Source organism: Panthera uncia (assembly GCF_023721935.1).
Source record: "Panthera uncia isolate 11264 chromosome E2 unlocalized genomic scaffold, Puncia_PCG_1.0 HiC_scaffold_19, whole genome shotgun sequence".
NCBI classification, from domain to species: domain Eukaryota; kingdom Metazoa; phylum Chordata; class Mammalia; order Carnivora; family Felidae; genus Panthera; species Panthera uncia.
The window spans coordinates 15,547,507-15,564,717 of record NW_026057588.1 but is presented as its reverse complement, the minus strand read 5'-3'; the positions used below and the strand labels follow the sequence as shown (position 1 = coordinate 15,564,717).

Below are 17,211 nucleotides of genomic sequence, written 5' to 3'. Positions count from 1 at the left end.
AACATGTATAAGAGACAAGGATACATTTAACTGAGGATATACACATGCCAAATAAGCACACATGAAAGGATGTTCAACATCATTAGCCATGCGAGATATGCAGATTAAAACCTCAGTGAGCTATCACTACTATCATTTCACTTTAGAATGGCTAAAATGAAAAAGAGTAACAATACCAAATGCTGGCAAGAATGCAGAGAAACTGAATCACTAATATATTGCTACTGGTAAAGTAAAATAGTACAGCCATTGCTATTACCATAAGTTTGGTGATTTCTTAAAAACTAAACATGGTGGGGCACTTGGGTGGCTCAGTCAGTTAAGCATCCAACTCTTGGTTTTTGGCTCAGGTCATGATCTCATGGTTTGTGGGTTCGAGCCCCATGTTGGGGTCTGCATCGACAGCATGGAGCCTGCTTCAGATTCTCTCTTTTCCTCTCTGTCCCTCCCCCGCTCTCTCTCACACATGTGCACTCTTTCTCTCTCTCTTAAAATGAATCAACTTTATATATTTAAAAAAAAACCACGACTAAACATGTAACTACCATATGACCCAGCAATTAAGGCTCTTTGGGTGTTTCCTCAACAGAAATGTAAACCATGTTTACATAAAAACTTGTACACAAATATTTGTAACAGCTGTATTTGTAACAGCCAAGGCCCAAAAACAACCCAGATTCCCTCAAAGAGTAAACTAACTGAAGCTGATCCATATCATGGAAAGCTATTCAGATATAAAAAAGAAAGAAGGAAAATAATAGAAAAGAAAAAGAACTATTGCTATACACAACAACCTGGATGAGTATCCTGAGAATCATGCTGAATGGAAAAAAAAAAAAAAAAAAAAGCCAATCCTAAAAGATTACATTCTGTATAATCCCACCTATATAACATTCCTAAAATGACAATATTTTAGAAATAGAGGACAGATTAGTGGTTGCAGGTATGGAAGAGGTAATGGTAACAGAGAAGAGTGGGTGTGGTTCTAAAAATGCAACATTAGTGATCCTTGCATGATGCAAATGTTCAGTATCTTCACTATTATCAGTGTCAATACCTGGGTATTGTGGTATTCTATTATGGGGTTTGCAAGATGTTAGAATTGGGGAAAGTTGGAAAAATGGTACATGTGATCTCTCTGTATGAATTCTATCAAATGTATAATTGCTTGGAATTCTAGCCACTTTGGCCTTCCTGAATTGTCAGCTCTTTTCAGTTCATGGGAGACTATTTAGTTTACCCTTTCCTGTGCTGTGGCTTGCAAAAGTCTCTACTGGAAGTACTCTAGGGCAACCACAAGACTTCCCTCTTCTCCTTCTCTGAGGGATTATTCTCCTGCTTCGCCTGTTTTTAAATGTTGCTTTATTTATTTTTTCTAGTTTTTCATTTGTTAAAGGCAACAAAGGTAAATCTGGTCCTTAATACTCCATCATGGTTAGAGTGGAAGTCCACTTGTTTTTTCCTTTTAATACTGCCAATTAGATGGTATTATGTTAATTAATGCTTCTGTAAAGTTAGTTTTTATTCATATACATGTTTACCATTGTTGTGTTCACCACTCTTTGTTGCACACTAGATTGTCCTTCTGGGATCATTTTCATTCTTCCTGAAGTGTATCCTTTTGAGGTTCATTTAATGATACCTCTTGGTAGTAAACTCTTGTTTTAATTTGTAAATATTTTATCATCATTCTTGAAAGACTCACTTCCTAGATGCCCAGTTATGGGCTTTAACCCTCAACTCTTTAAAGATATGATTCTGTGGGAATGCAAGCTGGTGCAGCCACTCTGGAAAAGAGTATGGAGGTTCTTCAAAAAACTAAAAATAGAACTACCCTACGACCCAGCAACTGCACTACTAGGTATTTATCCAAGGGATACAGGTGTGCTGTTTTGGAGGGACACATGCACCCCAGTGTTTATAGCAGCACTATCAACAATAGCCAAAGTATGGAAAGAGCCCAGATGTCCAACAATGGATGAATGGATAAAGAAGATGTGGTATATATATACAGCGGAGTATTACTCGGCAATCAAAAAGAATGAAATCGGGGCGCCTGGGTGACTCAGTTGGTTGAGCACCTGACCTCAGCTCAGGTCATGATCTCATGGTTTGTGGGTTCGAGCCCCGCATCAGGCTTTGTGCTGACTGCTTCCTCAGAGCCTGGAGCCTGCTTCAGATTCTGTGTCTCCTTCTCTCTCTGTCCCTCCCCTGCTCACGCTTTGTCTCACTCTGTTTCTCAAAAATAAATAAATGTAAAAAAAAAAAAATGAAATCTTGCTATTTGCAACTACGTGGATGGCACCGGAGGGTATTATGCTAAGTGAAATTAGTCAGTCAGAGAAAGACAAAAATCATATGACTTCACTCATAGGAGGACTTTAAGAGACAAAACAGATGAACATAAGGGAAGGGAAACAAAATAATATAAAAACAGGGAGGGGGACAAAACAGAAGAGACTCATAAATATGGAGAAAAAAGTGAGGGTTACTGGAGGGGGTATGGGAGGGGGGGTGGGCTAAATGGGGAAGGGGCACTAAGGAATCTACTTCTGAAATCATTGCACTGTATGCTAATTTGGATGTAAATTTAAAAAATTAAATTAAACTTAAAAAAATGATAAAGATATGATTCTGTCTCTGGCTTCCGTTGTTGCTGTTGGGAGGTCTGCTGTTTTCTAACTGCAATAATTTTGTAGGTACTCTGTTTTTAATGCTTTTAGCTTAGGTGCTTTTAATTTTGTCTTTTGTATTCTCAAGTTGTTCTTGTTGCTGTTTTTAATAATATATTTAAGTATGCATCTTTTTTTTTTTTTAACGTTTATTTTTGAGACAGAGAGAGACAGAGCATGAACAGGGGAGGGGCAGAGAGAGAGGGAGACACAGAATCCGAAACAGGCTCCAGGCTCTGAGCTGTCAGCCCAGAGCCCGACGCGGGGCTCGAACTCACGGACCCTGAGATCATGACCTGAGCCGAAGTCGGACGCTTAACCGACCAAGCCACCCAGTCGCCCCAGTATGCATCTTTTTTATCTCATTCATCTCACCTAGGATGTACTGTGCTTCCTAGATTTGTGGACTCATAGTTTTCTTCAATTCTGGAAACTTTGCATTCATGATCTCTTTAGATACTGCCTTTTTTCATTCGTTGTTTCCTTTTGACACTCCAATGAGAGCTATGTTAGACCTTTTCATTCTGTCCTCCACCCCCATTTTTATTGAGGTGTAACTGAATATTAAAATGACAGCTTGGCATATGCATACACTATGAAATGTCACCACATTCAAGTTAATCTACGTATCCATTCTACATACTAGCCCTTTTTTGGATATGTGGTTTACAAATATTTTCTCCTAGACTATGTCTTGTCTTTTCAACATTTAAATGTGGACTTTCACAAGCCAAATGCTTTACTTTTAATGAAGCCCAAGTTTTCAGTTTTCCTTTTATGGATTATACTTTTGGTATCAGGTCTAAGTACTCTACCTCAACCTCGAACCTAAAGATTTTGTCCTGTTTCTTCCTACAAGTTTTATACTTTTAATGTTTAAGTCTGTGATCCTTTTTGATCTTCATATAAGGTTCATTTTAAAATTTTTGCTCTTTAATACTTTCTTCCTCCTGCTTACTTTGTTTATATTGCTTTTTTTCCCCTTCGGTTCTTGAAGTGGAAGCTTAACTAGATTATTGATTTGGGACTCTTCTTATTTTCTAATGTATTCACTTAGTGCTAAAAAGTTCCCCATAGCACTGCTTTAGCTGTGTCCCACAAATTTTGATATGTTGTATTTTCATTCAACTTAATGTAATTTTCTAATTTCCCTTAAGGTTTCCTCTTTGACCCACAGTTTATTTAGAAGAGTGTTGTTTAGTTTCTAAGCGTTTGGAGATTTTCCTGCCTTCTGTTACTGATTTCTAGTTTGATTCCATTGTGGTCAGAGAATGTCCAAAAGAATTGGTTTCAAGTCTTTTTAAACATTTTTTAAAATGCTTATTTACTTATTTATTTGGAGAGAGAGAGAGCAAGAGCACACATGAGCGAAGGAGGGGGAAAGAAAGAGAGGGAAAGAGAGAATTCCAGGCAGCCTCCAAGCTGTTAGCACAGAGCTCATTGTGGGGCTCAATCTCATGAACCATGAGATCATGACCTGAGGCAAAATCAAGAGTTGGATGCTTAACCAACTGGGCCACCACATGCCCCAATTCTTTTAAGTATTTTGAGGTTTATTTTATGGCCACGGATTTGCCATATCTTATTATATGCTCCATGAATATTTGTAAACAATGTGTTTTCGGCTGCTGTTGGAACAAATGTTCTATAAATGTCAGTTAGACCCTGTTGGCTGCTGAGTCCTATATTCTGGTAAAGATGATAAACCTGGAGAGGTATGTACCTGGAAACAGTTTGGTTGAAAATTTGTGCACAAACTGGTTGCTCTCCCCCTTTACTTTTCCTCTTTTATGTAATCAAATACACTGCACATAGGGTTTGATCTCTGGATAAACCGACCTAGAAAGGATGTACAACTGCACAAAAGAAGACAGGATTGAGGCACAGGCAGCCTGAGTGAAAAATCAGGCCACTAAGGACCTTCTTTATCCTAGCCCCAAACACCAGTAACTCAGGAGACTGGACAAGTTTTCTGCTCTAAACAGAGCAGAAAGAACAGAGAACAGAGCTCTCTGGCAGTCTTCCAGTAAAAAGGCTGGCTCTAATATCTGCCAGTTGAGAAACTTTACCTCTTGACTAGAGGCAAGGATTACCACACATTTCAGGAAAGGATCCCATGTAAATTAAACAATTCAAGGTTTTTTTGCAAAAAGAATTTGATTTGGACATAAAAGACAAAAATGGAGAAGAAAACTTTGAACAACTGTAATTACCCTGATAGAAAATTATACTGCATCCATATATAATAAGAGAAACCTATGAAAAAGGAAAAATTAGGCACAACTCATGAATAGTCCTTCCAGCAAATACAAATCCCAGGAATAAAATATCTAAAATAGGGGTGCCTGGGTGGCTCAGTTAGTTGAACGTCTGACTCTTGATTTCAGCTCAGGTCATGATCTCATGGTCATGAGATCAAGCCCCGTGTCTGACTCTGCACTGAGTGTGGAGCCTGCTTGGGAATCTTTCCCTCTCTCCCTCTGCCCCTCTCCACACCCCTGCATCTGTCTGTCTCTCTCTCAAAAATAAATAAACGTTTTTTAAAAACTTAAAAATGTTTGTCCAAAAACAAAAATATAAGAAATATTCTCAGATCTGGAGTCTAAAGACTAAAATTCTCACCTAGCATAAAAAATGTTTGAAAATCCATACCATAAGTTAGGACATTTCAGTACACTGGAGATATAAATAACAATAAGTATCTGAATGGGGAGGGGGACATAAAGTTACATATACAGGAATGGAAAGCAACTAGTATTAGATTTGACAACATAAGCTACCAGAAGACTTGAGGTGATGTTTCCAAATTTTGAATACTGGAGAAGTGTGAGAGTAGAATAAAGACATTTTCAAACATGAAAGAACTAAAAAATTTAACTCTAACCCATGCATCTAAAGGAAGCTATTGAAAAAAGAACCTTAATGAACCTTAATGAAAATGAAAAATTAACTTGATTCCAGGAAACAGTAATCCGATTCAGGAAAACAATGAAAGTGAGCTTCATGACAACTGTAGAGTCCAACTGGAGCCCCAGAATGGTAGACTGAGAGATTCTAATGGGATATTTGTTGTTAGTTTTTTAAAAAAGGTTTATTTAGTTATTTTGGGGGGGGGGGAGGAGCGGGGGGATTTCAAGCAGGCTCTGTGCTCTCAGCGGAGAGCCTGATGTGGGGCTTGATCTCACGAACTGTGAAATCATGATCTGAGCCAAAATCAAGAGTCAGATGCTTAACCAACTGAGCCACCCAGGCACCCCTCTAATTGGATATTTGAACAATTTAAAAAAATCATCTGTGGATATTTAACATAAATGTGGAACATTTATCTGTGGAACATCTATAAAAACTAAGAACAGGTACAAAGAAAACTAATGAAATCCTTAATAAACAAAAAAAGCTAGAAAATCTACTTGATTTTGAATAAAAAATAATTTACATAGTTAGTATATAAGTACCACATATTGACTTTGAGATATAATTATATTTGGAGGTGGTCAAGGAGAAAGAAAAAGGTGTAAGTTTTTTGCTTTAAATGAAATATTGATTATTACACTGACATTTTTATTAAAAAAGACATTTTTAACTGCTAAAAATAAGACTGATCTTTTTTTAATGTTTATTTATTTATTTTGAGAGAGCGAGAGAGAGAGAGAGCAAGTGCATGAGTGAAAGAGGAGCAGAGAGAGAATACCAAGCAGACTTCATGCTGTCAGTGCAGAGCCCAACGTGGGGCACAATCTCACAAACTGTGAGATTATGACCTGAGCCAAAATCAAGGTCAGACACTCAAATGACTGAGCCGCCCAGGCACCCCGAGACTGATCTTTTAACTAAAAGTGTTCAAAGAAACTTTTATTATCCAAGAGTGATTGAAAACATTGAATTCATTCAAGATTTCATCTAAGTGCAGTTAAAAACAAAAACAAAAAACCCCTCATATGCAGATGAATATTGCAAGTACATTTATAAGAGAAAATAAAGTGCCCTTCTTTTGTTTTATGAAGTCCTATTAATTTCAACTTCCTGATTATATACTCCTACAATCTTATACTCATAAATAATGATAATTTTACATCCTCATTTCCAGTATTTTTGTGCCTGTAATTATTTTACTCACTTAAATGCCATAGCGCCACATTCTTTTTTTTTTTTTTTTTTTTTTTAATGTTTATTTATTTTTGAGACAGAGAGAGACAGAGCATGAATGGAGGAGGGGCAGAGAGAGAGGGAGACACAGAATCGGAAGCAGGCTCCAGGCTCCGAGCCATCAGCCCAGAGCCTGACGCGGGGCTCGAACTCACGAACCGTGAGATCGTGACCTGAGCTGAAGTCGGACGCTCAACCGACTGAGCCACCCAGGCGCCCCATAGCGCCACATTCTTGAGAGCACACTTAGTGGCCAAGATGCTGACCATCAAAATCCCAGAACCTAGTAACACAGTGATCCATGCTGGGGAGGAAAGATTATCCTTTGCCCTTCAAGATTCTTCTGGCTGATCTAAGAGTTAAACTGACACACCATAAATTAACAGAAGATAAACAAACAAAAGTTTAATAAAACATATACTTCCTGTATACAAGGGAGAGACCTAGGAAAACTGCGTGGCTCCCTGAAATGGCCAAAGCCATCACCTTAATTACTATCTTCAGTTAAAGACAAAAGATGTTGGGGTGGAGGGTCAGTTATGGGAGGTTACCAGGAAAAGCATATTAAATAAGGATAAGGTTGTTATGCAGATTTAAGTCCATGCCTTCTCCAGGGATAACATTCTAGAGATTTAGGTACCATCTTCTTCTTGGTACAGTGAGGGAGACACCCTTAAAAATAGAGATTTCCCTTACAAATGTAAATGTTTCTTACAAAAAGGTAACTTGTACTCAGTTTCAGAGCTTCTGTGTTTGCAGTTCCTTAAAAAAATAATCAGCCTATAATAATCCTTATGCTAAAGAGACACATTTTGGGTGGCAAATTCTGCTCCCCTACACCCACAAACATGGTATCCATGCAAAGCAAGAACCAGAAGTACAGGCCTATCAAAACCGTGCCAGAAATAACACACAATGGGGCTTCGGGGAGAAAATATTTTACCTCTACTCATCTTAGGTTCTCTGCTAGGGCTCTGCAACAAAAAAGACAGATTAATAGGAGACATAAACAATTTATTAACATGTGTGCACATGTCTTATGGGAGAAAACAAGAGTAACTCAAAAGTGGTGGCTTAGCACTCTAGCTTATACAGCATCTTTAACAAATAATATGACTGTAGAGAAATGACAGGATAAAGAAAAACAGTTTTAGAATCCCAAGTGTGGCAGTCTGTGAAAGGAAACTAATGGGAGTAAAACCTATTTGCAGATTCCTTTGGTACCATCTATGGGCTAAGAATCTAGAGCTGTCTCAAACAACTCAACAAACTCAACAACAGGGTATAAAACTCAAACAGGATATAAAATGAGAATTTATACCCTGAATTTAGGCAGAAATGGGGGAGGGCAGAGAGAGCTCTCCTGACTTTCATGCTTCTAAATTGCTTTCAGCTCAAAATAATTTTTTTTTCCAAGAGGCATATATAGAGGTGACATACTCTGGTTACCTTCACAGCACAGCCATCTTCAAGGATACACACAATGTGAGGCACTTCATTGTTACAATAAAAGAAACCAGCTCCAGATGGAGTCATTTTACCCTTAGAGAGCAAACCAAGATTAACAATTTTAATTAATCAACAGTTGCAGTTCCAACCACTCCCATAAATGTGACCTTTAAACAGTCAACCTGAAATTTCCTGAACAGCACTAGTAATCTGCAAAATAAGATTCCTGCCTATTCCCTTCCCTCAAAAAGATGACCTGGCCTGAAACAACCCTTTCTTTTCTTTTGCTAATAATTTCCTTGCCCCATCATCCTGCCTGGAAATCCTTCCATTCTGTAAAACTCCTAGGAATGTCTATTTACTAGAAGGGATGCTGCCAACTCATTAAGAGTTAAATAAAGCCGATTAGATCTAGCCAATTGAGTCTGTTTCGTAATGCTACAAACCACAGAGACTTCAGAGATCCCTAGTCAGGCAAAATCATGCACAGTGTTCTCTGTGGCGCTTTCTCAGTCTTACATCCAAAGAATGACATATGCGGGGAAATCGCTCCATGTAGGAAAAAACACAACCCAGTATGCAATTACACTCTCAGGCACTTGGCGGTACCACGCCAGTCCCTCAGGAAGCTCCACGTGAACCACACACAGGGCACTGGGTATCGGTCAGGGTCCCCGTTACGAGCCTAGAGATCTGGATACCCAGGCCCAAGCCGGGCTCCTGGCTCCAACCTTTCTTACCTGCACCCCTTTCCCTTCCCCTACCCTCCAGCGATTGTGGCTCCAAGAGGCTCCCTGACCTCAGTAAAGGACAGGGTTCGCCCCCCCCCCCCCCCCACCCCAGCGCCTGCGTACTCGGAACGCAAACTGCAACTCCCCGGAGCCTCCACGCTCCTCTTGAGGGCGGTGCGGTGCTCGCGGCTCAAACCGAGGGCGGAGCCGAGAACCGAAAGAGGAAAGCCAGAATACGTAGCTTTTGTGATTTTTGGACTACTGTTCCAAAAGGGGAGCAGGCTCGGATTACCCTCGGTAGCACCGATCACTCACAGAGTCACCATTACGGGCCTGAGGAGTCCTGGCCCTGCGGAATTATGCTTCTCCATTCCGCAGGCCAGCCGCGGTAATCTGGCCCCATTTCCCCCCGCGAGCCCTTCTGAAGAGCCGAGGCCCTTTCCCCGCCCCCTGCGCGCTTGCGCACTCGTGCCGAGATAGACACTCTAGAAGCCCCACACGGCAGACTTGAGGGCTGGGCGGTCCTCAGAGTCAGTGGCGGCCGGAGTGCGCAGATTGCTTTTCTGAAGGACTAGATTCCGCAGACCCGACCCGGGGTGGGTCCTGCGGCCTCGGGCTACTGTGCGATTCTTCCCGAGTGAGGGCTTGCAGTTAGAGACACGGACGGCTTGGGTTTAAATTCGTGCGCCAGTAGCGCCGCTGGGCCGGGTATGTGGGCGCGGCCTGTTCTGCAATGCGAGACCCTGCGGTCCTACTCACCTCGGTCTTCTCTACCACCCAGGCCTGGCTGTAAGAGGGAAGTCGGAGGTGGAGCCCCAGAATAAAGGTACCCTGCAGAGCGCTGGAACCAGATTCAGGGCTGGCCTGTGAGGACGGAACGACCCCTTGGACCGAAGAAGACGCAGTGGGCCGTCCCAGGCGGTGAGCAGTAGCGACGACCAAGCTATTGGGTACCGAGAGCTGCGAACCCGGACTCGGGTGACCGCAAACCTTTCCTCGTTTGCCTCTGGTTTCTGTTTGTGCATGCCTGTGGCGATTAGCGACGGGCGAGGGGCAAGGGGCAGAGCGGGTGGGTTTTGACGGACTAAGAAAAGCCTGGGGTGTAATGAACACTTTGCTTCCCTAGCCCTGCCAGTCTCCAGAGAAGGCCTTTGAAGTGAAACGAATCGCTGCCGCGCCTCTAAAAGCCAGGTTCTGTGTGAGTTTGTGCTGATTCTTTGTTTCCGTGAAATGATTTGATTTTATGGACACTGGGCTTTTTAAATTTTCTTCCCTTGTTATGTGCTGCTTAAGAATGATCTATTCATTGATTTGTGCTTTAAGATTTCCCTACCTAGTTAATGGCAGAGGACCTAATTAATAGATAACACTTCTTAGTGCCCGTCTAATACAGTTCTACGTTTAGTTTAACCATATGCTATATATTCTGATTATGGAAATGCCCCTTTTGGAAGTGAAAGTTCATGCTTTGTTTTCGACTGTGATTTGTTAAGGAGTAGTTCAGGGTTTGTTTAGATATCTTCAATGATTGATTCCAGAGTAGGGGTGGGAATTTTTTTCCAAGAGACTCCGCCATTGGAGATTTTTGGTAACTCTTGCCAGATGTGGTAGAGATTTGGTAGCATGAGTTTATTTTGCTTATTTTTGACAAATACAAAATGGTATATGTTTAACGCATAAATATATACATGTTTCAGTATATGTATACATTGTGGAATGGAATGATTACCACCGTCAGACTAACATCCATCACCTCCCATAGTTACTTTTGTGTAAATAACTATGGTGAGTGGTGAGAGAATACTTAAGATTACTCTTGTGGCAAATTTCAAACGTGTGTGGTGAGAATACTTAAGATCTACTCTTGTGGCAAATTTCAAGTCTATAATACATTATCATTATTTATAGTAACCATGTTGTACATTAGGTCTTCAGAGTTTACTTATGACTGAGAGTTTGTAGCATAAGTTTATTTAGGGCATGTTATTGGATAGACTGAGGTGTATAAGGTATTTAAGAATTTTGAAGCTAGGGGTGCGCCTGGGTGGCTCAGTCGGTTAAGCATGGGACTTCCGCTCAGGTCATGATCTCGCGGTCAGAGAGTTCCAGCCCAGTGGTGGGCTCTGTGCTGACACCTCAAGAGTCTAGAGCCTGCTTTGGATTCTTTGTCTCTCTCTCTGCCCCTCCCCTGCTGGCTCTCTGCCTCTCTCAAAATAAATAAACATTAAAAATATATAAAAAATAAAAGGATTTTGAACCTAGGTTGAGAGAATTTGAATCTTGCCCACCACTTAAATCTGAGGGAGTTTGAGCAATATTTCTGTGTCTCAGTTTCTTCATCCATTAAATCAGAATTATAATAGTATTTATGTCGCAGAGTGGTTTTGAAGATTACCTGAATTAGTACCTGTAAAGCTCTTAGAGGAGTACCCCGCACATTAGAAGACTGCTTAACTAATATTACCTATTGGTATTAAATGATGATTGTTAGTCATTCTCTATCAGTTTTCTGTATTCCCAAGAGTAATGAAAATGTGAGCTTAATTAGGATGGATGCTTGCTAGCAGGAAAATGAATCACATACTCAAATGGACCAAAAGAGGAGTTCTTAACATGAAGTCTTTGGACTGTGTTTATGGGTTTTCAGGCCAACAAAAATCTAAGATTATGTACAGGATTGTTGTATATACTTGTTGGTAATTTGGTGGGGAGGAAGTCTGTCATTTCATGATACTAATCAAAGTTGTATAAGACCCAACAAGGTTGATTCTTACTGGTGTAGAATCGAAGTTTGGGATAACTGGGAATGACTTTTGTTATAATCTTTTATAAAAGTAGCATCCAGCAATATGGAAATGGTTAAGTAACTCACACTCCATCCATGTGATGCGATGTTATACGATACTAAAAATTCTATTTATTAGTAATTTAGTCATTAGAAAAATATATATGTATATAATGTAACATTAAGAAGTATTTATTCTGAATAAAAATCTTTAAGAAATTAAGTTATAGATGTATCTTGAACACTAAGATAACAATTTATAAGATACATTACAAGGGTTTAATAACTAGTGTATTAACTGGAGCCCAGTAGAGTTAAGCTCAAATATTTGAGCAGATGCTATGAAATAAGCATTTTTTCCCCTGTCTTTAGTTTGGAAAAGCATTGTGATCCTTCACAGAAGGTTCTCAGGTGTTGACGAAATACAATATTCAAGAATTGGTAGCGTGGAGGCTCATGGTTCATGGGTTCTAGCCCCTCATTGGGCTCTGGACTGACAGTGTAGAGCCTGCTTGGGATTCTCTCTCTCTCTCATTTCCCTGTTTTTACCACTTACATAGGCCAATTTAATCACAAAATTTTAAAAACATTTTATTTTTCTAAGTAATCTCTATATCTAGTGTAGGGTTGGAACCCACAGCCCCGAGATCAAGAGTCACTCACTCTGTGGACTGAGCCAGCCAGACACCCCTAATCACAGTTTTCTTAATGACTATAAGGTATCCCATTCTCCCAAATCATTAAAAAATTATTTTTAGTGAGAATAGCTTTTTATAAATTTTTATTTATTTGTTTTTAGCTTTGAAAAATACTTTGTGTGTGTGTGAGAGAGAGAGAAAGAGAGAGAGAGAGAGCGCATGAGTAGGGGAGGGGCAGAGAGAGGGAGGAGGAGAAAGGAGGCTTTGTGCTGTCAATGCAGAACCCCAAACAAACCATGAGATCATGACCTGAGCCAAAATCAAGAGTCAGACACTTAACCCACTGAGCCACCCAGGCACTCCAATGAGAATAGCTTTTTAAAACGATATTTCTGATGGAATTAATGCAGGCTTGTGAAATAAAATTATCCATGGTCCCAACATCCAGAAATAATCACTATTAATATTTAGAGCATATTTTCCCAAAATATTTCTACAAGCATGTATTTTTCTGTACGATTTTATTTCTGAATAATGGTATAACCCTAATTAAAAATTTAAAAGAAATCAAGACCTCTAGTTCTTAGTTTAATTTTTTAAAGTTTATTTATTTATTTTGAGAGAGACAGACACAGTGCTAGTGAGGGAGGGGCAGAGAGAGAGGGAGAGGGAGAATCCCAAGCAGGCTCCCTGCTGTCAGCACAGAGCCCTGTTGTGGAACTTGGTCTCACAAACCGTGAGATCATGACCTGAACCAAAACTAAGAGTTGGGCCCTTAACCGACTGAGCCACCCAGGAGTCCCCCTCTAGTTCTTAGTTTAAAAGAGACATTCAGTGTCCTCATGGATTTTTGAATCATGGATCTATGGGGAAAGGTAAAATCCCAGTAGTCCCCTTCTTGTTTGAGAAATCTTCCAAGCAATTACAATTCTTAAGATAGAAATGGAAATTAAATTGAGAGACTTAATTAAAATTAATTTTTAAATGTCAGAATTGAAATATAGAGATTTTTTCCCCCCATCTATTGATATCTGTTTCATATTGATGATTTAAAATAATCATATTGGGGCGCTTGGGTTACTCAGTTGGTTAAGCGTCCGACTTTGGCTCAAGTCATGATCTCATGGTTCGCGAGTTTGAACCATGTCAGGCCCTGTGCTAACAGCTCAGAGCCTGGAGCCTGCTTTGAATTCTATGTCTCCCTCTCTCTCTGCCCCTCCCCACCTGGTGCTCTGTCTCTCAAAAATAAATAAATGTTAAAAAATAATAAAAATTAAATAAATAAATAAAATAACTAATCATATTATATATTGTTTTGTAAACTGATTTTTTTTCTTTCAGTGTATCTTGAAAATACTTTCTATTCCTTAACTGTTTTCTAAAACTTAGCATTTAATGATTACTTTAGTATTCCATTTTATGAATGTTTTATAAATTATTTAAGAAATCAGTTATTGGGTAGTAATGTTCAAACTGCCCGAGCAATTCTTTCAACAGGCTTTCTATGTGCTATTACTTACCCAACTTTTCACTTCATGGTCATTTCAGAGACAGGAACACTTTTTACCAAGTGGGATATAGGTGACACTCTGTGAATTGTTTGGCTGAATTTCTGAAGGATTTAGTATGAAGTAGACCATAAAATTTAATTTTACCTGCCATTTCTTTCTTGGCCTTTGTCCCCCCCATCACTATGGAGAGGAAGGTGATGTTAGGGCTCCAGGAAACTGAGTCTATAGGTTTCTGGAGATTGGGTTATTGATAAAATTGCCCTTTTTTTTTTTTTTTTTGTCATTTACTAAGACATACGTAAACTGATGGAGACTCATGTCCTGCATGACTGTGATCTCTATCAGTTAACCATTTGTTTTCTTCCCTTTCCTTTGTTCTTGGGCAGCCAGAAGGGTCTGAGGAATATCACACATATCCCCCTGGGGGGGGGGAGGGGAGGGTTTGTGAGGTATTAGCTTGCCTTATGCTCCCTCATCATATACATGTATGTTTATGTAAGTAGTTTTCCTGCCAAATATACAATTATACTATAAAACTATTTCCTAACCTACCTTCTACCAGCAGTTTGTAGTTACCATCTTTCCATTATATCAAATAAGAATTTTACCTTCATTTTTAGTATTTTTTAAATTAAAATTTATTTTACTTTTTTAAAGTTTACTTACTTTTTTAGTAATTTCTACACCCAACATGGGGCTTGAACTCATGACCCTGAGATCAAGAGTTGCACACTCTTCACTGAGCTAACCCGGCACCCTCATTTTTCATGGGTTTTTAGTGCCATTGTGTGAATGCACAATAATTCATTTAACCTGCTAAAAGATATTTAGGTTCTTTCCAGCTTTTTTGGTCCCATTATAAACACTTCCCATACATCATTCTACATCATACCTTAAGTGTCCATTTCCCCACAACTTTAGTAATAAGTAGTATTATCAATTTTTCAAATCTAGTCCAATTCCTTTAATATGGATTTCCTTAGTTATTAGTTTTAACGAATGAGTTATTTCTACTTTCTAGAGAATTAGCCATGGTCAGGTTTCACAAGTTCACTTTTCCCCAGCCTGGGTTCCAAGAGAGATGGGTTGATAAATGAGATCATGCAGGTAGTATTAATGATTCTGAACAGATATGTAGTGACTGGTGAGCTCTGAGGGCCTGCGAATGGTAGTTCATCCTCCCCCTGGGAAGGGATCCCAGTGTGCAAGTATAGTTTTGTCATGATAAAGACCGCTAGCATGGGCTATGCAAGTTTTTCTCAAATTGTGACATTTGGACGAGCAACATCAAGTATCACTTGGGAACTTGTTAGAACTGCAAATTCTCAAGCCCAACCCTAAACACCTACTAAATTCCAAACTCTAAGAGTGAGGCCCTGCAAACTGTGTTTTAATAAGCCCTCCAGGGGAATGTGATGCACACAAAGTTTGATTACCAAACTTTGTTGCTCATTATGATAACCTGGCAGAAATTTTATAAAATCTGAGGGGAATTTAAAAATCCTGATTCCCAGGTCACACTCTGTACTAATTAAATAAAAATGAGAGATGTGAGCCAGGCATCAGTATATTTTAAAGACCTGCAGGTAATTCCAGTGTCTAGCAAAGTTTAGGAAATTCTTGTCCATAGTATTTTCTATGTTTAGGTTAGGGACCCCAGCCACATTCCTGAGTCTTAGAAAGAAGTTCTGGGTTAGATGATATAACCGCTTCTTGGCTGGGAAGGTGGGAATGGAGGGAAATGGATCTGCTCAGGACAGGCCTAGACAATCCATTCTCAGGTCCAGATCAGCCTCCCTGGGGCAGAAGACTAACTGGAAACACTCCTGCTAAAGTATATGAATATGTGCTTCCATGCAAAAGAGTCTCTGCTCTGTGTCTGTCCTTGTGCAACTGATTTTCCTGTGGATTTGAGGACATCTGTTTGTCTAAACTACATACTACCTCTTATAACTTGTCTGTGTGTTGCTGGGGGGAGAGGGTTGTAGGATGGGAGTAGTAGTATGACTTTTTAAAATTTGGGAGCTCTGAGGCAATTTTGTTCTTATGGCTTCACCTTCTTCCCCCAGCTCTAGCTTCTATGGACTCATCTTCTCCAGCAAGTGACCTTTGAGGAAAACTAACCAGTTCTTGCAACTCTAAAATCATGGCTCATGTAAGTTGGTGTTTCTATTTAAAGTACGGTAATTTTTTTCAGGTTATGTGAACATTCTCATTAGATATCCTGAAACTTCTTAATAGAGCCCCACCCAACAACTTCTTCCTAGTCTTCCATTCTAGCAAGGGATGGAATCAGGCAGCCCAGGCCCCTTCTGTGTGCCTGTCTCTTCTCCATCCATGTCCATGTGTATATTGACCAAATTATTCAGCATCTCCTAAATGTTCAGTCTTTGCCTAGAGCAGAGATAAAATAGAAGTGAAGTCCATAGAGGAAATTGTTTGATCTGCGACTCAGTACTGGAGATCACTGTAGAGCAGCTCCATCTAAAGGAATTATAATATGAGTTACCCATGTAATTTAAAATTTTCTAGTACTCATATATTAAAAGTATAGAATTAGTGTCGTTTTAAAAATTTTAGAGATATACAAAGAGAGAGCGCACACTAGTTGGGGATAAGGACAGAGGGAGAAAGAGAGAATCTTAAGCAGGTTCTATGCTCAGAGTGGAGCCTGATGTGGGGCTCGATCCCACAACCCTGGGATCATAACTTCAGCTGAAACCAAGAGTTGGACACTCAGCTGACTGAGCCACCCAGGCACCCCAAAGAATTAGTGCCTTAAGTGCACTAGGCAGCATATCATCTCATAAAGAGTATAGAATAATATGCAAGGCACTTATGTCATCTTGAACTTTTTAGTAGTCTCATTAAAAAAAGTAAAAAGTAACATGTACAGTTAATGTTTTATTTAATACAGTATATATAGTCAAAATGTTATCATTTAAAGTGTAATCAGTATGGAAATTATATTTTACATTTTTTTCTTTCTAAAGTCTTTAATATCAGGTATGTATTTTATAATTATAGCACATCTAAATTTGGACTAGCCACAATTTAAGTGCTCAATAACTACATGTGTCTAAGTTAGAATACTGGACATTGCAGCTTCAGAGATTTTGTATAACTTAAATTTTAAATATGACTTAATATATTTAAAAGTATAGAAACATATGAATATAATCATTACTAAGTCTAACAAATGGACTATTGTTTAGTAAATTATAAATATTCAGTAAAGTATTTGTTATAACAGAAAAAATGCTAATGATACAATGATGA

The 17,211-nt window shown here is 39.3% G+C and overlaps 1 protein-coding gene and 1 long non-coding RNA gene across 2 annotated transcripts in view; both read left to right on the top strand.

Annotated features, from left to right (window-relative positions):
* The window catches only part of LOC125915975 (zinc finger protein 420), a 421,195-nt gene that overhangs the window by 103,403 nt on the left and 300,581 nt on the right, over positions 1-17,211 (top strand). The window lies entirely within an intron of this gene.
* LOC125916012 (uncharacterized) lies at positions 9,121-14,319 on the top strand. The gene is made up of 3 exons (XR_007455815.1): positions 9,121-9,594; positions 9,780-9,919; positions 10,125-14,319. It is a non-coding gene; the product is annotated as an uncharacterized LOC125916012 (long non-coding RNA).